This window comes from Ursus maritimus, unplaced genomic scaffold, assembly GCF_017311325.1.
Source record: "Ursus maritimus isolate PB19 unplaced genomic scaffold, ASM1731132v1 scaffold_29, whole genome shotgun sequence".
Taxonomy (NCBI): Eukaryota; Metazoa; Chordata; class Mammalia; order Carnivora; family Ursidae; genus Ursus; species Ursus maritimus.
Genome location: NW_024425452.1, coordinates 29,580,200 through 29,605,316, shown reverse-complemented (window position 1 = coordinate 29,605,316; position 25,117 = coordinate 29,580,200). Strand labels below are relative to the sequence as shown.

General features: G+C 36.9%; 1 long non-coding RNA gene and 1 other non-coding gene across 2 annotated transcripts in view; both read left to right on the top strand.

Moving 5' to 3' along the window:
* Window positions 1-4,124: 4,124 nt before the first annotated feature.
* The window catches only part of LOC103657407, a 50,623-nt gene continuing 29,630 nt past the window's right edge, over window positions 4,125-25,117 (top strand). The window contains exons 1-2 of the long non-coding RNA XR_005838352.1: window positions 4,125-4,214; window positions 7,031-7,118. This is a non-coding gene — a long non-coding RNA (uncharacterized LOC103657407). The remainder of the gene's footprint in view (window positions 4,215-7,030; window positions 7,119-25,117) is intronic.
* On the top strand, window positions 16,740-16,844 carry LOC121105735. The gene has a single exon (XR_005838386.1). It is a non-coding gene; the product is annotated as a U6 spliceosomal RNA (small nuclear RNA).

Genomic DNA, 25,117 nt, shown 5'->3' with positions numbered 1-25,117 from the left:
CCCCTTATGATGAGGGAGAAAGAGAGAAAGAAGAATTATGGAACATACAAGAAGTGTCCTTCTCTTGTCACAGTCTTTGGCTTAAAATCTAGTTTGTCTGTTATAAATATTGCTACTCCGGCTTTCTTTTGACCCATTTGCATAATAAATATTTCTCCATCCCCCCTGGTCTGCAGGTGCCTTTAGGTCTAAAATGAGTCTCTTGTAGGCAGCATATAGATGGGGTCTTCTTTTTTATCCATTCTGATACCCTGTGTTTTTTGATTGGAGGATTTAGTCCATTTACACTCAGAGTACTTATTGATAGATATGTAGATATATATTTAGTGCCATTTTATTGCTTGTTTTGTTATTGTTTCTGGAGATTTTCTCCATTCCTTTCTTGTTTTTGTCACTTTTGGTCTTTCCTTTCCACTTAAAGAGTCCCCTTTAATGTTTCTTGAAGGGCTGGTTTAGTGGTCATGAACTCCTTTATTTTTTATTTGCCTGGGAAACTCTTTATCTCTCCTATTCTGAGTGATAGCTTTGCTGGATAGAGTATTCTTGGCTGCAGATTTTTCCCATTCATCACTTTGAATATTTCTTGCCATTCTCTTCTGACTTGCCAAGTTTCTGTTGAGAGATCTGCAGCTAGCCTTATGGGTCTTCCCTTGTAAGTTAGGGACTTCTTTTGTCTTGTTTAAGATTTTTTTCTTTGTCACTGTATTTTGCAAATTTAATTACAATATGTCTTGGTGTTGGCCTGCTTTTGTTGATTTTGATGGAAGTTCTCTGTGTCTCCTGGATCTGGATGTCTGTTTCCTTCCCCAGATTAGGGAGTTTTTAGCTATTATCTCCTCAAATAAATTTTCTGCCTCCTTTTCTCTCTTTTTTTCTTCTTCAACTCCTATAATATGAATGTTATTATGTTTGAAGACATCACTGAGTTGGCTAAGTCTATTGTGTTCCATAATTCTTTCTCTCTTTTGTTCAGTTTCATTATTTTCCGTTACTCTTTTGTATCACTTATTTGTTCCTCTGATTCTTCCGTCTTTGTGTTCATTGCATCACATCTGTTTCAAATTTGTTATTTTGTTTTTCATTTCTGACTGTTTTTTTCACTCTTTTATCTGCAGTATGAGCCTCCCTGAAGTCTTCTATTCTCTTCTCAAGTCTGCTGAGTATCCTTATGATTGTTGCTTTAAATTCACCATCAGACGTGTTACTTATATCTATTTTGCTATCTCTGGCTGTGACCTTATGTCATTCTTTCATTTGGGATGAATTCCTTCATCTTGGCACTTTGTCTGTCTTTTTCTTCTTCTGTGTGTTAAAAAGGATTGTTATGTTTCCTGCTTCTGAGAGTAATGATTCTCTCATATAGTCTCCAGGACCTGGCACTTCCAGTAGTGTGTCTGGTGTGTGCTGCATGCACTCTGCTGTTGTGTTCTTTTTTTTTTTTTTTCAATAATAACATTTTTTTATTATATTATGTTAGTCACCATACAGTACATCCCTAGTTTTTGATGTATGCTGTTGTGTTCTGGCTGCTCTATTCTTCAGGCCAGTCAACTGCAGAAGCTCTCCTTGCCTGCAGTGGGCAATGTTTGATCCTTGACCAGAATGTGGCAAATTTTAATAGGTGTGCTCTGGTCTGCTTGTTAAATGAGACCTGATACTACTTCAGTATAGCTGAGGCCCTGCAGAACTCTCTGGTTGGGGGTCATGATGTGGGCAGGGGTTTCTGCTGGTCTTCTGGGAAAGTGCCCATCATGCTGGGACTAAGACAAACTTGACCAAAAAGGCTGGTCCCACTAGATCACAGTGGTGTTAGACTTGGTGTAAGCAGGTTAGGCAGCTAGTGTTCACGCTGTGCTGTTTATCACAGGTGGCTCCTTTTTTATGCTGGGGGGCAAGGCAGAGAGGGAAATTGCACCAGCCAGCTCCTTTGTCCCAGAGAGGGGTCTCTGTGCTTTCTGCTTTCAGGGAAGCACTCCAAGAAGAGCAAATAGTCTCCCCACTCTGTGTCCCAGGAATTTTTCAGATTGGTGTTTCCACGCTGCCCCTGGATTGCTTGCCTGCCTTCTTTCCAGGAGCAATACAGTGCCCTCTGGTCTCTAACCCAGCCAAGCCTGCTGACTTAGAACTCCGGGCTTTAGGGATGTGGTGGGAGCAGGGGCCTGCACTGGTCTTCTGGGGGAGGGTCTCACCATGCTGGGACTGAAGTAGATTTGACCTAGAAGGGCAGTTGTGCCAAAGCGCAGGGGTGTGGGACTTGGTGTAAGTAGGTTAGGCAGCCAGTGTTGGGGCTGAGCTGCTTCCTGTGGGTGGCTCTGCATTTATCCTGGGGAGCGAAATGGTGGCTGTTGGCTCCTTTGTCTCTAGAGAGGTGCCTCTGTGAATGCTACCTCTCAAGGACATGCTCCAAGAAGAGTGAACAGTCTCTTCCCTGTGTATCTCAGGTGTTCTTCAGATCAGTATTTCCACACTATCTGCCCCCAGGTTGTTTGTCTGCCTTCTCTCCAGGAGTAGGGTAGTGCCCTCAGGGCTCTATCCCAGCCACATCCACTGCCTGTAAAACTCCAGTCTTTAAGCCCCACTGGTTGCAGTCCCTTTCATTTTCCCAGCCATTGGCTTTGGGGAAGTGTTCCCCTTTTACATTCCCCTGTGTGTGCCTCTCTCTTTGGACTTTTCCTTGACCACAGCACCTTCCTGTCCTCTGCAGCACCCAGGATCCTTTCTCTCCCAAACCACATCTTTGCACTTCCTACCTTCTTTGATGTGACTTCTTCTCTCCCTTTAATTGTGGAGTTTGTTCTTTTCGTCTTCAGGTTGATTTCTGGGGTGTTTGGAATGATTTGATAGTTATCTAATTGTGTTCCAGGGATGAGATGAACCTAGAATCCTACGACACTGTCATCTTAGCTCTTCCTAGCCTTTCTTAACTTTATATTTCTATATATAATGGTTCTTTTTTTTAGCTGCTTCACTGGTTTTCATCAATTTGATAATTATATGTTTCAGTGTGATTTTCTTTGTGTCTTTCTGCCTGGGATTCATTGAGATTCTTGAATCTATGAATGTAGTTTTTATCAAAACTCAAAACGTTTTAGCCATTATTTTTTAAAAAATGTTTTCTGTCTCTTCAACTCAGTGAGACTATGCTCTCTTCAGTTTCTCTTCCTCCCACTCGAGCCTAGACTGTGCCTCGAGGAAGAAAGGTGGGATGGTTATGGGGTATACCTGTTTTCCCCTCTTATTCATGGATCACTGTTTTATGCTGCCCTTTGTCTAAAGTCAGTTGTTTCATATAGTGTATCCAGTCGTGTAGTTGTTTATGATGGAGAGGTAAGGTCGTCCAGACTCTATTACTGTCTTAGCTAGAGAAATGCTTTTTATCTAATTTTTTACTATTTTAGTAATTTTGAATTTTCTTTTCTTTTCTATTTATATACAATATAAATGTATGTCCATCATTTTTCTAAAAATTCAATTTACTTAACATATAGTATATTATTGGTTTCAGGGGTAGAATTTAGTGATTCATCAGTTGCATATAACACCCAATGCTCATTATATCAAGGGCCCTCCTTAATGCCCATCACCCAATTACCCCAGCCCCCTCTCACCTCTCTTCCAGCAACCCTCAGTTTGTTTTCTAGAGTTAAGAGTTTCTTATGGTTTGTCTCCCTCTCTGATTTCATTTTATATTTTGTCCCTTCCCCTATGTTCATCTGTATTTGTCTTCCTTTGACTGACTAATTTCACTTAGCATAGTACTGTCTAGCTCCATGGTGTTGCAAATGGCAAGATTTTGTTCTTTTTGATGGCTGAGTAATACTCCATCATATATATACCACATCTTTTTTATCCATTCATCTATCAATGGACATTTGTGCTCTTTCCATAATTTAGCTATTGCTGATAATGCTGCTGTAACATTCAGTGCATGTATCCCTTCAAATTAGTATTTTTGTATCCTTTGGGTAAATACCTAGTAGTGAAATTGCTGGATCATAGGGTAGTTCTATTTTTAACTTTTTGAGGACCCTCCATACTGTTTTCCAGAGTGGCTTCACCAGTTTGCATTCCCACCAACAGTGTAAGAGGAATTTGTGAACACTAAACCAGCCCTGCAAGAAATATTAAAGGTGATTCTTTGAGCAGAGAGAGAGCCCGAAAGTAAGAAAGACCAGAAAAGGAAGAGACAATCTGCAGGAACAGCAACTTAACAGGTAATACAATGGCACCAAATTAATATCTTTCAATAATTTTTCTGAATGTAAATGGACTTAATGCCCCAATCAAAAGACGTAGGGTATCAGAATGGATAAAAAAGAAGACCCATCAATATGCTGCTTTTAAGAGACTCATTTTAGACCCAAAGACACCTCCAAATTGACAGTGAGGAAGTGGAGAACCGTGTATCATACTAATAGACATTTAAAAAAAGCTGGAGTAGTCATCCTTATATCAGACAAACTAGGTTTTAAACCAAAGACTGTAATAAGAGATAAAGAAGGACACTATATCATAATAAAGGGGCCTATCCAACAAGAAGATCTGTTAATTCTGTAATTTTTACACTTGGCTTATAAGTAGCAGACAACAGTCATGATCACAGAGAATGGTAAATGCCTTTTTCAAATAATGGATAATTTATTTGGTATTTTCTATGGTCTGAATGTTTGGTCCCCCCAAAATGTTGAAATCCTAACCCCCAAAGGTGATGGCATTAAGAGGTGGGGAGTCTTTGGGAGTTGATTAGGTCATGAAGGCAGAGCCCTCATGAATGAGATTAATGTCCTTACAAATGAGACTCTACAGAGCTCCCGAACCCCTTTCACTGTGTGAGGATACAACGAGAAGTCTGTGACCCTGAAGAAGGCCCTTACTCAACCATGTTGACACTCTGTTCTTGGACTCCCAGCCTCCAGTGCTGTAAGAAATGAATTTCTGTTGTTTAGGAACCACTCAGTCTGTGGTACTTTGTTATAGCAGCTGGAAGAGACTAAGACAACTTAGTCTTAATATAAACTAATTACTTATTAATATTGACAAACTAATTACCTATTAAGTTCTCTGAATTTGAAGTTTACCTTCAAAGGAGGACCTGAGTCTTTTCTAGTTCCAAAGGAACTATTAAGGTGCTATTTTTCATTTTCTTAATGCATATCCAGATTTCCTAAATGTTGAAGACCTGAAAATGTTTATGGTGAGTAACTCAGAACACTTTATGATTTATATTCCTTCTTGTATAATAATGATCATTAACTGCATTTCAAAAAATTGGGATGATGATAATTTCTTAGAAAGGGACATTGTGTGAACAAGGAGGGCTAGGTGACTACATCTGGGTTGTGAGGCCAACGTAAAGAGTTGGTTTTGACATAGTTGGTAGGAGAGGTCAGTGAGACCAGACTGGGTCAACAGGTTGAATTTTCTTTAATATGCAATTGGGAAATATTGAATGTTGGGGCAGGGGAATGGTCCAGCATGAAATGAGGGAGAAAGGGTGATATTTAATATTAGCAATTAAAACAGTGAAGCCTGACTGCATTGCTTACTTCATGATTGATTTTAGGCACATTTTTGAGAATGCATTTCACCTGGAACTAATGCAACATATTTCACAGTATTGTTATGAGAACTAAATTAACTTACCTGAAAGTACTTGGAAGTTGAAAAAAATACTGCAAATGAGTTTGTTATTATAGTTGTTATGAGGAGCATATCACAAACAGTATTTTGAGAAGACCATTTTGGTAATGACATGCCAGTTGGAATGGAAGGGAGAGGCTATGGGCTGGGAGACTATAGGATGTTTTCATCTTTGTCCTAAGAATTCTTCAAACCTCTGTCACAGTTAATGTTTGCTGAGTGGGGGGGGGGGAGAGGACTTTCAGATCTAGAGTATTACTTCTCACTCTTTAATGTCCATACAAATCACCTGGAAATTTTGTTTAAAGTGCAGATTTTGATTAAGAAGTTTGGGGTAGGGCCTGAGATTCTTCTTTTTTAACAAGCTCCCAGGTAATGGCAATGCTGTTCATCCATTGAACATGCTTTATGTAGCATGGATTCAGAGAAAGATGTAGGGAATGAAGACCCAGAGGTAGTGCAGATTCCAGGTGGCAGCTTGCTTTACTTCCAGTTTTGGTCAATTCCAGATAGTGTAAAAAAATCAAATGTCTCTCACTCTGAAGGGTTTCCAAGCTAAGCACATCAAACAGTAAAAGTTATATTCTGTCTCTTTCATTACCTTGAATTATATTTAAAAGTCTTTTCCAATTATCCTATCCCCTTTCTTTTTCCTTTCTTTCTTTCTTTTTTTTTTTAATTAACTGTAATGGTAAGGAGAGAGAGCCCACAACACAGAGATGATGATAAGATAGAGCCAAGGGGAAAAAAAGCCATCTTCCTATGAGAGTAGTGTTAAAATGTAAATTAAATTTCTTCTACCTCCTAGAAATTTAATTATGGGAACACATCCTTAATATTGACAAACTAATTACTTACTAAGTTCTCTGAGTTTGAAGTTTACTTTTTAAAGAAAAAATTGAACTAAATAATGGAGCATAAAAATTGATAGTATTATTTCTCTCTGTAGATTTCAGAACTTGGCTTTGAAAGAAGACTATGTCACTGAAAAGTGAATTATACTGACTTTATAAGTATGAGTGCTTATCCCTTCTTATTTTGCTTTGAATGTAAGTCATCACAAAGTAAATGGCTTGATCGAACACAGACTTGTAACTTGAAGGGTTCAATAGTTAATGTATATGTTGAGCTTAGGGTGACCCAAATATGATAGATATATGAAATAATCATCCACATAGCATCTCTGGAAAATATTAGAAGAGCTCGTTGTAATTATCATGCACCTAAACTAAAACATTTTCTTTGTATTAAACAGCAGTATTTGAAGGAATTAAGGACATGTTCCTGTTTTAGTTTCAGTTCACATTGTTTAATTGGAAGTTTTCTTTTCTCTTTAAAATATTTTGCAGAGTATTTCAAAGTTTTCTTTTCTCTTTAAAATATTTTGCAGAGTATTTCAAAGCTGAAGGTGGCTGGATGAATCTCTTCAGGATAACTTAGCCTATATTTCCAGAGGCTCTATACCACACCACAAGGGGGTAGGTAAGGATTTTGTAGGTTGAAACATTTTGAATAGGTAGATAATCCAAGTGGAAAAGAAGTCTCCCTCGTGATCAGGTTAATTATAAACATTACTCTATCTTAGAGATATACTTAACTACTTAAATAGTTCTTAAATGATAGAAATTTAGGCTATTTTTAGTTTTTTGCTATAACCAACAGTGCTGTACATTGGAACATGCTTTGTTTTGTACACAAGAGAATATTTACAGAATGAATTGCTAGAAATGGTATTGCTGAGTCAAAAAGGATGCATTTCAAATTTTGTCAGCTGTTACCAAGTTGTCTTCCCTATGTTGTACCAATTTTGGTTTACATCAACCTTTGCGAACACAGCATGTCATCAAACTTTCTGATTTTTGCCAATGAGAGAAGTGAAGAGTAGTGACTTTTAACTTCTAATTTGCATTTTATATTATGAGCACTCATGCTGTCAGCGAACAGACACTCAAACTCTACGATGGATTTATTGTTAATTGCCAGGTAGATATAGTTTGGTATGATTAAAATGTCCAAATTGTATTAGGAAAAATGTCAAAAATTATAAAGGGTTAAAGGACTTTCTCCTTTTACAAAAACCTTCAAGAGACAGAAGGTAAGGGGCAACCTTGAATAAGGGAAATCTTCACGCTTTTGTTTTTTCTAGTCTTTAAGCTTCCCATTATCATGTTCCGATTCAGCTGTCCTAATATTTTCCCTTTCAATGTCCTTTCTGATTTTTGCCTGTATTTTCAATAAGATCATGAGTTTTAAAAATTTGAAAAAAGGGGAGATTTTGAAGAAAATAATTATTGGAAAATTTATCCCTCATTTCCTCTGGATCATCTAGAAGGAATGAGACAAGGGGGTAGGTAAGAAACAGTACTGTTTGTTAAGCAACAGTACTATTGAGTTTATTTCCGTATAGAAATGTTATTTCATTTAATCTCCAACATAACTTTCAAGACAGATGAGGTCATCTTCATATTACATATGTAAAACCCGAAGTCAAAGGAGGGGAGCAGTTGGGTAAGGTTACTCAGCTAGGGAATGAAGCTGGAATTGGATCCCTTTTTCATGTCACTGCAAAGCCCCCTTCTTCCATGTGACACATTTTCTCTGCCTATATCATGTTACATAGAAAGGGTTTGTCAGTTTAGTATGGCTGCATCCCGCCTCAACTCAGAAAGGCCCTTTGCTTTTCCTATGGTGGTTTTTCCTATAGTGATACACACATAGACATTCTGAAAATTCAAATGTTGGTGTATATGAAAAAGTGAAGTGTCTTAATTGATTATTTTAAATATGTAAGAAAAAGAGTTTGTAGACACATGTGACTCACTGACAGAAAAACTATTTTGTTGACATTAAAGTTGCAATTGCTTTTTTGCCTAAATTTCTCAGAGGAATTTCAGTAAAAGATATCCACAAGAGTATATTTGAATTCTGTCCTGGCAAAGCAGCCTGTTGATTAATTGAAGTATTTATTTTTTTTCCCATAAGACATTTTAACATTACATGGGGAAGGATGACCCAGCTTCATTTCTCCAGGACATGATTTCCTTAGAATGATAATAAAGGTTGCATGAAAAAGGATGGTATAATTGTACGAATGTGAAAAATGACAAGGTAAAAAAAAAAAGTAGACAGACTGACTTGAGACTTTAATATCCTAACAAACACGGCAGTCTTTGGGGGATTTTGGTATGGTGAGTTTCCCAATCACATTTGACCCAGAACTTCGTTTCATGAGCATCCTGGGGGACTGATGTGCAGGAGGAATCCACTGGGAAACACTGATGTAGAAACAGCTGTTGGTAAATAAGGATAGCTACATAAGTACCAGGATATGGTACTTACCATGACCTTTAGGTTTATTGGTTTCTGAAATCTAGAGTGCCTGCAGTTTTTCAGGCACTTCTGGCCTGATTTATTCCCCAGGTCTTCAGCTCACTAAGATCCACCATTCTCAGCTTTCTTACTGCCGTTAGATGGTCAGTATTCTCTCTGCTATCCTTCATGCTATAGAATAGCAAGGCCTGTGATCATCAATTGTTATATTTGCAGGTTGGCCCCTGAAACCCTAATTTGTGGTGGATAAAGGAAAAAATTCCTTCCAAAGGATTGTTATATTTTCACCTGGTAAAGTTACTGAAATGTCACTGTGACAAACGCTGTTTCATCTTAATACACATGCTTTTTTTTCTCAATTCCCATAAAATATTTTATTTTGAAGGACTAAAAGTAAATGCTGGTTGATTAGCAGTAGGTAGTGAATTGTGCAGCGCACCACCCGTACCTCCCCTCAGGACGAAACACTCATTCTGCAAATTGCCATGTGTGCTTGGTACCAGCTGTCACAGCTGAGTGCCTCCCCAACAATTGCCCTCAGCAACAGGGAGCAGCCTCTCCCAAAGAAGGAACCAGTAATGCAGGATAAAAGGCCAGGCCTCTACCCGAATTTGACTCCAAAAGGCTAGTCCACCGCCAATCTCCCTGTGAATTCAGCTGAGTCCCTTACTGCAAATTCATTGTGATTTAACCTCTCCCTCTGCTCGCTGTGGCTTCCTGAATTCTTCTCAAAGATATTAGTCTCAAGAGCCCTGCTCTATAATCTTCTTGCACATACCTCTGCGTCTCATTCACTGTTTATTGATGGATCTGACTTAGGCCATAATATTTTTGAGAAGAATGTAGGCCTGCATGGTGGCCACAAGCATGGAAAAGAACGGACCTTGTAAAGCTGAGTTTGTACCTACCTGAGTCTATTCAGGCAAATATCTGTAGTCAAAACATGTAAAAGTGATTAATATCCGTCTAAAGTGTGGCAACCAAAATACTTCTGTAGAGGGAATTTACTCCTTGCTGGAAACAAAGAATTTCTACTTCTCTGAGTCTGGGGAGAAACCGGAGAAAATAAAACATTATAATGCACATAGAATCTTGACCTTTTCTAAGGAACTAGACTTGGTTCACATGGCCAGTCTTTTTTTGTCATTGCACCCCAAATACCTGGCCTAAATCAGATGTGGAGAGGAAGGAGGTGAAGCCAACTTGGTTCTATTAATGTAGACTACATCTCTAAATAAACATAGTTGGACTTCTTAGAATCTACCAAATTCTTAACTACGTATCAGGCTAAGTCAAGAGTGTACAAATACAGAGAGACTCCACTAGTTTTGAGAAACTCTACGATTATGTAGGGAAGGGCCAACCTTGAGGAAAGTAGGTAATTTTAGTGATGGGGAATGAATGAAGATGAGTTGAGGGGAGGGAATGGGATTGCTTGGCCTCAGATAGCGATGGCTACATCATAATAATCATCTCTTTTCCCTCCTCCTTCTCTGCTCTCATTTATTGGGTATGATTATGTGTCAAACTCTGGGTGTATTTTTATCTAGTCCTATGAGGTAGGCATTTTATCCCCATTTTAAAAATGAAAAACTGATGTTAAAAAAAATCAGGTAAACTGCCCAAAGTCTAGCTAGCTCTAAAACCACATTCTTTCCATTATGTTTATAATGGAGAGTGTGTTTTGTTTCTCTTTGTAGCAAGAGAATAAATTATTATTTGTACTCAAAAAGTTTCAGTTATTTAATCCAATAGATAGTAAATCATTCTCATTGTACCAGTTAGGTTGAATTTTGCCTAATATATTGATGAGTAGATAATTTCATACTTGGAGCTATAACTAAGAAGAGTAATGGGAAAGGCAATAAAAAGTTCAAAGGGAATTCATACACTAATAAGCATTTTTCCCCCCTTTGGAGTAACTAAATATCTTGGAAAGAAAAATGCAAATACCATTTGTCAAGTTGATAATTGAAGATTAGGTAAATTAAGTTGGCTGCTATAGTTGGTGAGCTTGTTATTGGTAATTCTCTTCAGAGTTGAAAAGAAGTTTGGAAAAACTCAGAATTACTCTGAAAACTCTCCTGTTTCTCTGGGGTCAGAATATAATTACCTATGGGAATAGAAAGAAAACTCTATTATTATCTCATCTCTGTATCATTTCTAGGTCTATCTCGAGAGAGAGAGAGTTGTACCTAAAGAGAGAGAATGAGGAAAGTAGAAATATAAGGAATTTAACTTCTGTTCCCTTGGTATCTACAATGAAACCAATCAGGATTTAAGAAAACAGTTTTAAAAATAATTCAGAATCACAAATATCCAGTCTAGGATGATGTTGGAATTGTAAATTAGTTTCTTTACTTTAGGCTGAAGTATTTTATAGAAGTTATGTTAAATATTTAATGTAATGCTATTTGCGAATTAGGTAGTAAACTCGGCAGAATGAAAATCAGGAAAATGAAGACATTTATGATTGAATCTCAATTTTTAAGTGTGAGGTTTATATTACACAGGTTTCCCTCAATTAAAAGTGATGAGATAATCTCAAAAGTGTAAACAGATGTAATAATCCACCAGGATTATTAATATTGTTTATGATATCCATTTTGAAATACGTTGAGGTAAGAGGCATCTTGGCAATATAACAATCTTAATGAAAGCAGACTGGGAAAAATCAGCAAAAAATGTTTTAGTGAGACATGTTCGTCAGTTCCACATTTTCAAATGGACACACACAATATATAGGATACAAGTAAACTCATTTTAGAATAGATGCTTCTGAAAATATTAGTCAAAATTGTGTTTATTGTATTTATTTATTTTTTAATTATATTAAATGCACTAATGGAGAGGAAACCAATAGTGATCCCTTAGTAAAATAAGAAATTTGAGATGTGAAAATTACTTTCTGAATTTATCTAGTTTGTCTTTTTTAATATACATTAACTTAAAATGAGCCATACTGTTTCATTATGATAATTTATCAAAATTTGAAAAGATTGATGTATGCACAGGTGAGGAAATACTTTATCTTGTACATTAATGTTGCAGTGGCACCTTCTTGCTGAACTAAAACCTGAATTTGAGTGACCATTTAAAGTGGTTTATTTGGTTTTGATGGAAAAAATGTGAAGAAATTACATTATCATATATTTATATACAAACATATAAAAGGTATTTTTTTCTTGGGAATAAGCATTTCATTGTGATAAGGTTTATTTTTCTTGTTTGCTATAGTAACAATGATTGCCCTACAGCTGACATTTTCTGAAACATGCTTATTTCAGCAGTTATACCTTGCGAATGCAGTTGTTTGCCAATATGACTAATTATTTGTTGACTAATGGTTCAAAAAATTTAATGCCTTGGTTTTTAACTATCCCTCATTCAGTTTCAAACTCCTAAAGTCATAGTTAGTCAGTAAATTACTCTCAGATGTAAGCACTAACAAGGAACAAGATGGAGAATTCCATGGCTTGAAAACTTGATGAAAAACTAAAATGAACATTAAATACTACTAATTTTGGCGTATTTTCATTTCTTTATTCTTTAATAGTAAAAATCTATGTCACATTTAAATATGAGTACTTCTTTTATTGTGCTGCATTTTTAAATTTTATTAACTTTAATTTATTATTAATTCATTTGGATAGAATGGCAGAAAAAAAGGAGAAACGCTACTTTTCTCATTTATCAAAATTTATGAGTACTGGCATGGAATTTTATTCCAAAAGAGACAATGGCTCAGAGCATAATATTGAATTTTATATATGTAAATATTTAAACAATACAAATATCTTTCTCAAACAGCTTTCATTTTAAAAGATGATATGTAGATAATGTTTTTTAAGGAAGTAACTAATAAAAATCTACTTTCGTAGCCCATTACAAAAGCAGGTTGTGAGTACTGACTGCAAAAGTTTGTGGCAGCAGGCATGAACTTCTCTCACAAAATCTTTCAAGTGAAGCACAGAGACTTCAGAGAGAAATGGGCTCTTACAGAATGAATAATGTGAAGACTTAGACATATAAAAAATTCTGTCTTTTCTAAATTTTCCCTCTGAAATTTCACATTGTTTCTAGAACAACTCTGTGAGATGGTTAGGGCAGCTTCTTTTAAGCCGATTTTACATATTTCTCTTCCATTTCTAATAATCTTGCCATGTTTATGGCCATAATCTTGGCTCAGGACTATATTACTTAGCACACTGGCTATGGGAATGTGCTCCTTTCTGGAGCCTGTGCCTCTGATCTATCCCCACTGCCAACTGCTACAACAGTCATCTTAATCCAGGGCACTGAGTATGGCATTCCTTTTCTTCCAAAACATTTACTAATCTCATCCCTATCTGTATTTTTTTTTTAATTTATTTATTTGACAGAGATAGAGACAGCCAGCGAGAGAGGGAACACAAGCAGGGGGAGTGGGAGAGGAAGAGGCAGGCTCATAGCAGAGGAGCCTGATGTGGGGCTCGATCCCATAACGCCGGGATCACGCCCTGAGCCGAAGGCAGACGCTTAACCGCTGTGCCACCCAGGCGCCCCCCCATCTGTATTTTTGCAAAGTTCTTTATGTGAGTTTCACACGTACCTGATTTTCTAAGTGGTTTAAAATATTCAAAATTCATTAGATCCACTTGGTTGTCTGTGTAAATGACGCCAAGAAAAGAACAATAGGAAAGTAGTAGGGTATTTAAATAAACAAAACATAATGTAATACTTTAAGGAAAAAAACAAATTATAATGAGAACATTTCATATTTGATGAAAAGCTTGCCAGTATACTCCTAGTTAGGGAAATTTAGAAGTAAAATACTCAGTAATGAAATGATTGTGGCTTTCTAGAATGTTGACTGACAGTTTTTGACCTGCTAATGAAATTGGCATAATATTTTAATGAATTGTAACTGATAAAATGAGAATAATGAGACCCAGAGTTAAACTAAATGGAACAGATTACATGGGAGATAGAGTTAAATTTCTCATAAAAGATATCTGATGACAAAATAATTACCAAATACTTATGTAGTAAATTATATTTTTTTATCTCTGCCAGTGGGAAAACTCTCTTTATTTGCTAATTCACTTTAAACTTTGTTAAATAAACTTTCAGTAAAATTAATCAGCCTGTCAAAAACAGATTTCAGAAAAACTTAAATTAATATGATATACTAATATGATATACTAGAAGAATGAGGATGGATTTATTAATCATCCTAATCTACTTTTATGTTTCAACTTCCACCAAGTTACTTTGGTTGCTGACATGATTTTGTAATTTGAGTATATAAGGATATTGACCTGTCAGTGCTATAGCCAAGAATTTTGCATTTCCAAGGCTCAGGAATCTCTCTCTCTGTTTCTCTCTCTGTGTCTCTCACACACACACACACACACACACACACACACACACATCTTGTACATTAAATAAATTTTTACAAAATTTCAAAATCAGGGAAGAGTGAACCTGACCAAGCCTAATGTTAGGATCAGTGGCTTCAACGATAATGTATATTCCCCAGGATCCTTGCTTACGTTCCTCCTTGTTTTCCCTACTATAGCCACCCTTTAGACATCCATCACTTGATGAATCCAGCTATTCATTTTCTTTGATTCTGTTCCCACCTTCAAAGTGTTGCTGGACAAATCTCCATGCTGAGTCAATAAGGTCCACATAGGTCTTATACTTTTTAGCTCCATCAGAGCTCCCGCATGCTTCTTCATGGTCTCTTCACCGTTTCTTGTCATGTTCTCTGCAACCGACTTTACTGGGTTTTCCAAAAACTTGTTCCTCTTGTCAATGGCATACTTCACCATCCCAGCGCTGCCAAGAAGAAAATATGGCCACCAGACAGGACTAGTTCCCACCTTTGCTTCTGTGCTTCCATATGACATCATACACTCTGGTCTTCTCTCCTGTTAAAAGAAGAAGAATTGGGGTGCCTGGGTGGCTCAGACGTTAAGCGTCTGCCTTCGGCCCAGGACGTGATCCCGCCATTCTGGGCTCGAGCCCCGCATCAGGCTCCTCTGCTGGGAGCCTGCTTCCTTCTCTCTCATTCCCCCTGCTTGTGTTCCCTCTCTCGCTGGCTATCTCTCTCTGTGTCAAATAAATAAATAAAATGTTAAAAAAAAAAAAAAGAAGAAGAAGAAGAGTTGATTGTCCCTTCCTAGTTTAATCATTCCACTCTTACTCAGTGTGATAAACAAAATAATTGTCCCCTCAAAAACTCAACATCTTAATCTCTGGCCCCTGTAAATATTTTCCTTTATGTGGCAAAAGAGACTTTGCAGATGTGATTGAGATAAGGAAATTATCCTGGATTATCTGAGTTGGCCCAATTTCCTCACAAGTCCCTTGTAAAAGGGAAATTCAAGGTCAGAGTGAGAGGAGATATGAAGATATATGACAATGGAAGCTGAGATATGAAAGAGAGAGAGGGAGATTGAGAGAGAGATTTGAAGATGCCATAGTATTGGCTTTAAAGATGGAGGATGAGGCCACAAACCAAGGAATGCAGGTAGCCTCTAGAAGCTTGAAAAGGCACACAAATGGATTGTCCCCTATAGCCTCCAGAAAGGAGCACAGACCCACGGACATCCTGATTTTTTAGCCCCGTAAAACCCATTTTGGATTTCTGACCTCCAGAACGTAAGAGACTAATTTTTTTGTTGTAAGCTACCAAACTACAGCATCAGTAGGAAACAAATATACCAGTATCTCAGTTTCCATCATTTATACAGAGATTTTATCCCATTATCTTTTCTATTTTTTCTACCAACAATTTGCCTGTTCTTTTAGCTCTTTCTTTTCAGGTTGTAAAAAAAAAAAAGAAGAAGAAGAAGAAGAAGAAGCCCTACATTAACCTTTTGCTCAAACTATTGCACTTATATGTCTCCTTCCTTTCAGCATCATTCTTATTAAAAAATAGTTTACATCTTCTATGCCTGCCCCTCAAACCTTGGTAATCTACTCTCTAACTCCTGCCCTGCCCTGAATGGCTTTTCCAACCTCCTTGGCAGTTTCTTCTTATTTGAGAAATTTAAGCTTTTTTCTCACCGGAGGGATTTGCAGTTTTTGACAGTAATTGCCTGTTCTCTGATGGCTTCTAGTTATCATTTTGTTTAGCCTATCTGGGATTCTTTACAGTCTTTTTTCCCCTCTATCCTCTGACCACTATTTATATGTTGGTGGATGACTCAAGGTCTCCTCCTTTCTCATTCATTTTTACTGTCTGTATAAACTTTGAGTGATCTGATCTACTTTCATGGTTTTCATGACCAGATACAAGTGGACAACTTCTAATCAGTGAGTCTAAACTTTACTCTTGAATTCCAGATACATTTATCTACTAGATGTGTCTGCCTATCTGTTTTCCAGGCATCCCAAACATTATTTAAACCCATAAAGATTCTTCTCATGTCAATGTCTCATAGAAGAAATGAGGACCCACCCTTAACTCCTCCATCCTATAGATTCTTCTTTCTACTCTGCTCAGTTGAGTTTATTTCATTAATATCAAACAATTAACCCTTACACCCTGCAATGCCTCTACCATTTGAAAGTTCATCTCATCTTTTCCCTAAAGTATTTAAAAGCCTCCTAATTGGTCCTTATACCACAAACTTTCCTCACCTCCAAACCTGTTCTCATCCTGCCACCAGCATGACATTCCTAAAGCTAAATCTGATTATGTCTCTGCCTTGTTTAACAATTTCTTCTATGTTTATGTTGCCACAGATAAAGTATAAATTTCTTAACTTTGCCTCTGAGTGCTCACTTCAGCAGCACATATAGTAAAATTGGAACGAGACAGAGAAGATTAGCATGGCCCCTGCTCAAAATAACACTGCCTCTGAGATCTGTTCTAGTCTTCTGGCTAACTTCCCAGCCTTTCTCGTCTCCACATCGATACCCTGTGCTCTAAACACAGAGAGCAGCTCCGTATTCATTAAATCTGCCTGATCCTTTCTTTTTTTTTTTTTAAAGATTTTATTTATTCATTCGACAGAGATAGAGACAGCCAACGAGAGAGGGAACACAAGCAGGGGGAGTGGGAGAGGAAGAAGCAGGCTCATAGCAGAGGAGCCTGATGTGGGGCTCGATCCCACAACGCCGGGATCACGCCCTGAGCCAAAGGCAGACGCTTAACCGCTGTGCCACCCAGGCGCCCCCTGCCTGATCCTTTCTTGATTGCATGTCTTTGCATACATTGTTCCTAAAATTTGCTTATTTGCTTCCTTTTTCTTTATCTGGCAAAATCTGCCAATTTGTTAAGCTCTTTGAATCTTTTCTCAAGTAGCCGGAAACAGTCACTAAATGTATTTCTAGATCATTGTGTTCCTGTCTATGTTTTAGCACTTGCATTGCATTGTAATTATTAGTTTTTGTGTTCTGATTGGTCTTTGAATTCTTTAAGGGCAAGCTGTGTCTTCTTCATATTTGTATATTTAGTACCTAGCACTGTGCTTGACCCATGGGAAACAGTAAGTAAATGTAGCATGGATCAATGACATCATTAATTGGTTGAACAAAAGGTCACATAATGATTTTCTGAAAAACAATACTCAAAAGGTCTTTAAGTAAACCTCCATAGCATGTGAAAGAATTGATTATGAAAGTAAACATATTATGGTTGATGTGGCGGTGGAGATAACAGCTCAGAGATTTGACATTCCTTGGGAAGAATGTCCTTTACTTTCCCATAGCCATTGCACACAGATGAATAGGATGCCATCTGTGTTCTCAAAAGATTAGAGTCTGTAAGGAAAAACAGTCATGTGAACAGTTTGGTGGAATAGGGATTACAGAAGCTATGCGAGATGTGTATACTGGATACTAGCATCGTACAAAGAGAGGGTGGTAAGTTCCTTATAGAGTTAACTAAGGCTTCTTAGAGAAAATAATTAAATCAAACAAAAAGTGCCACATATTTGAGGGAAAAAAGCAAATATTACTACCAGAAATTTTAAAATTTAAAATGGGCAATGCATGAAGGGGAGTGTTGGTTTTTGTGTTCCTCTTGTAAGCCAGTGGAATATCTGTCATGTTCATGTCCATTTATACATATTCAAAAGCTGTATTGATTGAAAATTTTGTTTATTACAAACTGGTATGTATCATTGATTTTATTAAGCAACCATACTGAAATTGTGCCTGGCCAGAGGAGAAATTGAAATCTTTCAGTACAAACTCTGATCCTATTATGGTGGGAAAAGATCAAAGCATTTAGTCAGGTGAAGTGCTAGAGCTCCTATTGGGCCTGGCATCATATTATAGAAAGTTTAGACTTTGTTCTTATTCCCACATTCTTTTGGAATGTGATCAAAGGCATTTAGATCTCTCAGGCCACACAGTTTGAAACTGACAGTCACCTCAGAGAAAAGATTCTGAAGAGTCTATGGGGACGTTATCATAAAACCATCGGTCAATTATTATTATAAATTAAACAAATATCCCCAATAAAAATCATTAAAACTTATGCATATAATTAATTTAATAATTTTACTTTGTAGTTATCGAGTCCCATTAATTTTTATTTTTATTTATTTATTTTTTTAATGATTTTTTATTATATTATGTTCGTCACCATACAGTACATCCCCGGTTTCCGATGTAAGGCTCGATGATTCATTAGTTGTGTATAACACCCAGTGCACCATGCAATACGTGCCCTCCTTACTACCCATCACTGGTCTATCCCATTCCCCGAACCCCCTCCCCTCTGAGGCCCTCAGTTTGTTTCTCATAGTCCATAGTCTCTCATGTTTCATTCCCCCTTCTGATTACCCCCCCTTTCATCGAGTCCCATTAAAGGAAAATTTATTTACATGCTAACAGTGTATTTTAATAGTTTTTTGTTGTAATTTTGACACACAATAAGGCTAAGATATCTACATGCACTTGATATTGATTGTTTATCCCAGGATACATCTGCCTAAGGAAAAAAGTAATTATTATACATAATGAAAATCGGGCATTTTTTACTTTGCTGTATCTGGATAGGACAAGTTCCCAAAACCTATTTGTCTCCTTTAAGAATGCTTTGGCTGTTCTTAGGTTTTTGTAAATTCAAATTAATTTTATAATCAGTGGGTGAAATTTCTTTGAAACTATGTAAGATTTTTATTGAAATTGCAATTAATCTATAGATTAAGGAGAATTGAAATTTTACGTCAATTGATGAATATAGTATACATCTCTGTTTGGCTCCTATTTGTCTCAATAAGGGTTTAGATTTGTCTACAGAAAGGCATACAATTTTTGTTAAATTTATTCCTTGGCATCTATTTTTATTACTGTTATTGTTATTACTATAAATGGTGTTTTGACCTACTTCACTTCTTCCTTAGTCACATGATCTTAGCCAAGAGGCCAAGAAGCAATCACTTTCACCTTAGAAAAGGCTGCCTAAGAATTCTCCTAGAATCATTATTTTTCATTGCAAGGGTGACTGGAACTTTGTATTTATTGACCAGAAAAAGTATAAATAAATTGTGCTCTATCCATACAATGGAATATGGTACTTAAATTAAATTTGAATGAAATATAGTATATACAATAATAAAAGTAAATCTTAGAATATGCTACTTAAAAAATTCAGAGGGCTATATTAAATATATAGCTTTTATAAGCTCAAAAATAAGCAACTTGAATATAAAATGTTTTAGCGTTACTCACATATATGGTAAAAGTGTTTTAAAAAATAAAATAATCAACTCAAATTAATGATAACGATTACCTTGGGGATGGTAAAAAGGAGAATAGGATTAGGGAAGAATAAAAAACTTCAAATGAAAAGGCAATATTCTAGCTTTTAATTTGGATGGTAGTTCATGTGTGTTTATTTTATTATTACACTTCATTAGTTACATACATTCTTTTGTATGCATCAAATATTACAGGCTGCTTTTTAAGTAAAGGAATAGCTCAATGACTTTTAAAAATGGTTAAGAATTCACAAATAACAGATCACTAAGAATTACTGTAAATCCTTTACTACTAACTTGTAATCCTCTTATACAAGGCCTGTGAACACCAAATCCTTGGAAAGAAGCTTTTTTAAGCTTTGTATGTATGTAGTCTTAGACATAACAAGAAATATGTTTTCTTAATATATTAAAGTGATTCTGATTGAAAAATATGATAGTCTTTGAAATAAATAAAATATGGCAGTATATCATTATAATATTGGTATTATAAAATTACTTTCTTCAAGTCTTTACAAAACTATCATCTATTCAATGAGGCCTACGCTGACTATCTTATTACTGCAAACTGTTCTCCCCATACCCTAACCCTGGTCTTCTTTTTCTTTCTTCTAATTCTTAGCACTTAGCATCTTTGACCATACCATATACTTTATTTATGATATTTATTGTTCAATATCTATTTTTTAACACTGGAAAACAGTATGGGAGCTAGCTTTCAAGATGGCCCCCTACATACCATTCCCCTTAGTGTTTGTGTCTTGATGTGGTACTCACCCACTTTGAATCACGGATGGCCAATGTGAGAAATAAAATACTGTAGGGGTGGTTTTGTATGATTCTAAAAACTAGGTCATAAAAAACATTTCAGTTTCTACTTTGCCCTCTCTCAGATCATTTACCTGGGTAAAGCCATTCGTCATATTACAAGGACGCTCAAGTAGCCTTGTGGAAAGGGACACATGAGAATGAACTGAGGCTCACAGCCAACAACAACAAACAATTTGCCAGCCAAGTGAGTGATCCACCTCAAAAGTAGATTTTCCAACCCCAGTCAAGGCTTCAGGTAACTATCTCTGGCCCCCATTTGACTATAGCCTCATAAGAGACACTTAACCCAAATCACCCAAATTCTCAGAAACTATGAGTGATAATAAATGCTTTTTTTTTAAGCCAGGAAATTATGATTTAAAAACAAATCATAAATGTGATAAATAAATCCTTTGTTGAAACCTCGGAAAGATATAAAGTTGTAACTCAGAGAACTATTCAGTTAAACAATGAGGCTTTGTTCTCGTAGCCTCAGCTTAGCCCAAAGGTAGAAAACATCTTGAAGATGCCTCTGTGTGTGACTTTTACCAAACAAAATGAACCCCGATATGATTTGTAAGGGACCAAAGAAATCTTAAGAGAATTATACAGACAGAAATACTGCTAGCTTGATTAGAAAGGGACAGAAAGAGTGCAGAATAAAAAGAGGAAGTTGGGTCCCCATTTTACATACAGGAAGCAAACTGATAACATTACTCAGCTGTAAATACAGGTTACATTGCCTGACAAAAAAGAAGGACTGGAGGGGCAGAACTAAGGGCCCAGAGTGTAGAGCAAAGAACCACAACCTGGCTTTTAGTCTTAATGAAAGAACTAGCAACATGTGCCTTGTGGGATTTCAGATTTGCTGAGGACCAGTGACTCCTATAAATCTCCCATTGTCTCTCTTTTTCAATAGGAGATTTTATAATCTATACTTTTGTGTATACCAAGCCAACTACTGAGTATTGACTAGGTGTCATATATTATCATATTTAATCCTTACAATCCCATAGCTCCATGCTAAGAAATGGAGGAAAATGGGACATAAAGAACTTTAATTGTACTAGTTACTGTCAGAGACATAATTTGAACTAACACCACAGAGTCCAAAAACTATGTTCAGTGAATATCATCCATTCACTATGCTATCCTGCCTTAGATTTCAAGTCTAACATCCTGATTTTAGATGGATGGTCTTTTTTTTTTTTTTTAAGATTTTATTTATTTGACAGAGAGAGAGAGACAGCCAGTGAGAGAGGGAACACAGGCAGGGGGAGTGGGAGAGGAAGAAGCAGGCTCCCAGCAGAGGAGCCTGATGTGGGGCTAGATCCCAGGACTCCGGGATCACGCCCTCAGCCGAAGGTAGACACGACTGAGCCACCCAGGCGCCCCTAGATGGATGGTCTTTAAATGCAGTAAAACCAAGAAAGATTTCTGGGGCATACATGCTGACTTATATTCTGAAGATGTCATTGTCCTTGGCATGTTCTGAAGTAGAAATTTTGACTTTTTTTCTTTTTTTTTTTTTTTTAAGATTTTATTTATTTATTTGAGAGAGACAGAGAGAGCATGAGCAGAAAGAGGGAGAAGCAGACTCTCCGCTAAGTAGGGAACCTGATGCGGGGCTTGATCCCAGGACCCTGAGATCATGACCTGAGTCGAAGGAAAACGCCCAACCGACTGAGGCACCCAGGCACCCCTTGACTTTTCAAGTAGGCCGCACAGCCATTGTGGGGCCCAACATGGGGCTTGAACTCATTACCCTGAGATCAAGACCGGAGCTGAGATCAAGAGTTGGACACTCAACCAACTGAGCCACCCAGGTACCCTAAAATTTTGACTTTTAAATAGAATGCCTTTGTTGAAACCTCAGAAAGGTTTACCTGCTAATACCTACTAATATTTTACAAAAAAAAATATGTATTTATTTTAATATTACATATAGTTGATGATAAAAATAATCCTCCTGGGCCAATTAACTACAAATTAATTTCTCATTTTGTATATAAACAATGGAACAAGAACAGGATATCTGTAATAAATCCCACAGGAAAAAAGGAAAACTGGGTGGCACGTAGCAGTCACTAGTCTGTAAGTAATTCTGGAATCCCATTGAAAAGACATTTTAAGAACTTTTTATTTCTAATGTCGTGTTAGTCACCATACTAAGAACTTTTACCCTGAGGGGGCAAAGGTTCCTTGATTAAGTTTCTTGTTCTGCTCTGAAAGACTTCTTATATCTGTTGTTCTCCCTGTTCTTTGGCTAAGCCTTCTGTGATGTTTCTTCTTTTCTATTATACTTGGTTCATCTGAAATAGGAATTGGAAACTATGCTCAATGAAAAGCTTTCTCAACCAATTTTCCCCCATAACTTTGGAGGTCCACAATATTTTCTTGTTTGTTTATTTAAGTCTAGAACAATGCAAGATATTCTATAGTCCAAGCTTATAAGCATTCCTTTGAAAATGCAGTAGACTTCTGATTTATTTGCTTCCAGTCAGTTCCATGAATTATGATTTTGGAGTCTTTACTTTTTTTGTTTTCTTATTCCATGCATCTCCCCCAAATATTGGAAGCTAACTTGAAGTTCTCTGCAACGTATATGTCAGCTATACCTATAATCTGATCTTTTCCCTAATTCTTTTTATTCAGTAGAAAAGGTATACTGGTTTTGGTCTCTCAAAGTCAATTTCATACCATTCGCCTACTGTCAGAATCTGAAAATTCTGTTTTTCCAATCATGCAAGGCCCAAATTTCTGTTTGTAAACTGGCTAATTCTTTCTGCACTAATCACTTTCTCATAATATGTTATGAAACACAGCCAATACCAATTAATATACATCCTTTCCCTGGAACTACTGTTGGTTTGAAAATTGGCCCCTGGTATGCCTAGGGTAAGAAGAGACCAAAGAAAGGCAGATCACTCCAGTTTGGTAGGTGGCAGATTTAATAAGCAAGGAAACTTGCATACAAGGCTTGTCTTCAGTGGCTACAAAATGACCAGATCTCCTCACCTTCTTGGCAGAATCTTAAAAGTTTATTTATAGAGGCCTAAATTGGGTTCAGTCACATACATTATGAAGATGGGTTCAACAACACCTACTGTCAAGGCTATGTCCTTGGAACGACTCCCACTGTGGCAACAGTGGGCAGAATGTATATTCCAAGGACAGGGAAGGGGGTGAGGAGCTTCAGTTGCTCAGGTATAGCTCACAGATCAACTGGAGATCATGTCCTCTCGATGACCTCCTCTAACAATTACTAGTTAAGTAATAATGGTCTTTCTTCTACTTTATTAGCATTAACAAATATAGAGCCTGTACCTAATCACATAATCATATCTCCATCTTTGCTGCTGCTATTGGTTCCCTTGCTTTGTGACCATAGGTTAATGTCAAATATTTTAGGCTTTGTTACACCAGAAGCACATTTCATGCTGTATCTGTTGGATTAAATGATGTTAACTTCCACAGCAGACAAACCCCAGCATCTCAGTGGTTCAACAGAACAATTTTTTTCTTACTCATACTTATTTTCCAATATGCAAGATGGCAGGAGAAGGCGATCTGCAAGTCACTCAGGGACCCAGGTTGTGTGAGAAACCATGGTTTAGTAGGTCGCTACAGGAAGAGAAGAGAGAGATGGAGGGGGTGCCTTCATCTTAAGAGCTCAGCTGAGAAGTAATGCATCACTTTCATTCATAGTCTACTGACTATAACTAGTCACAGGGCTCCAACCTAAGTACAAGGGAGTCTGGAAAAAATGGAGAACCACATAGAATAATAAGAATGTAGATGAGATCAACTTTTAGGTCCTCTTAACTCCAAATTTTTATGAATCTGTGCTTAATAATCTATGCTTTAACAGTTTCCTTATAGATAATATCTTCAGAATATTAGAGGAAATATGATCTGTCCCATACAGATTACCTATTCCATTTTTTAAAAAGATTTTATTTATTTATTTGAGAGAGAGGACAGAGCAAGAGAGAGAGAGCGTGCACGCACGAGCTGGGGGGGAGGAGGTTGGCTGAGGGAAAGGTAAGAGAGAGGGAGTGCACACATTAAGCAGAGAGTCCAATGAGGGGCTGGATCCCAGGACCCCAGGTTCATGACCTGAGCTTAACCGACTGAGCCACCCAGGCACCCCTACGTATTCCATTTTAGAGCAATGAGTAGTCCTTCTCTCTCCACCACTCCCCTGTCCAAAAAGGTCCACACATTTCTGTTATGTTTCTTGAGCAGTCACTCTTTTTATTAGAAAATATTTAGAAGGCACTTTTGTGTTGCTTCCATGGACAATAAGGCAGGTTAGAGTAAAAGCAAATGAAACAAAATGGCCAGCAATTTTTCCCCATCTAAAAAAAAAAGCTAAGTAACAACTAATATAATAAGAGTTTTTATGAATTCAGGGACTAAATTTTCTTCATTCAAACTCTGTGTTGTGTTTATATTTTAATCAAAATTGTTTATTTTGAGGAAACAGTAAGATTATCATTGTTATAACAAAGGCTAATTTAAATCTTTATTTCTATTTTCTAGTGTTATGTTGATATAAAAGAACAGTTTTCGTCACTTAAAATGTGACGTTTTGTGTTTTCTACAGAATGGAAAAATATTTTGTGTTC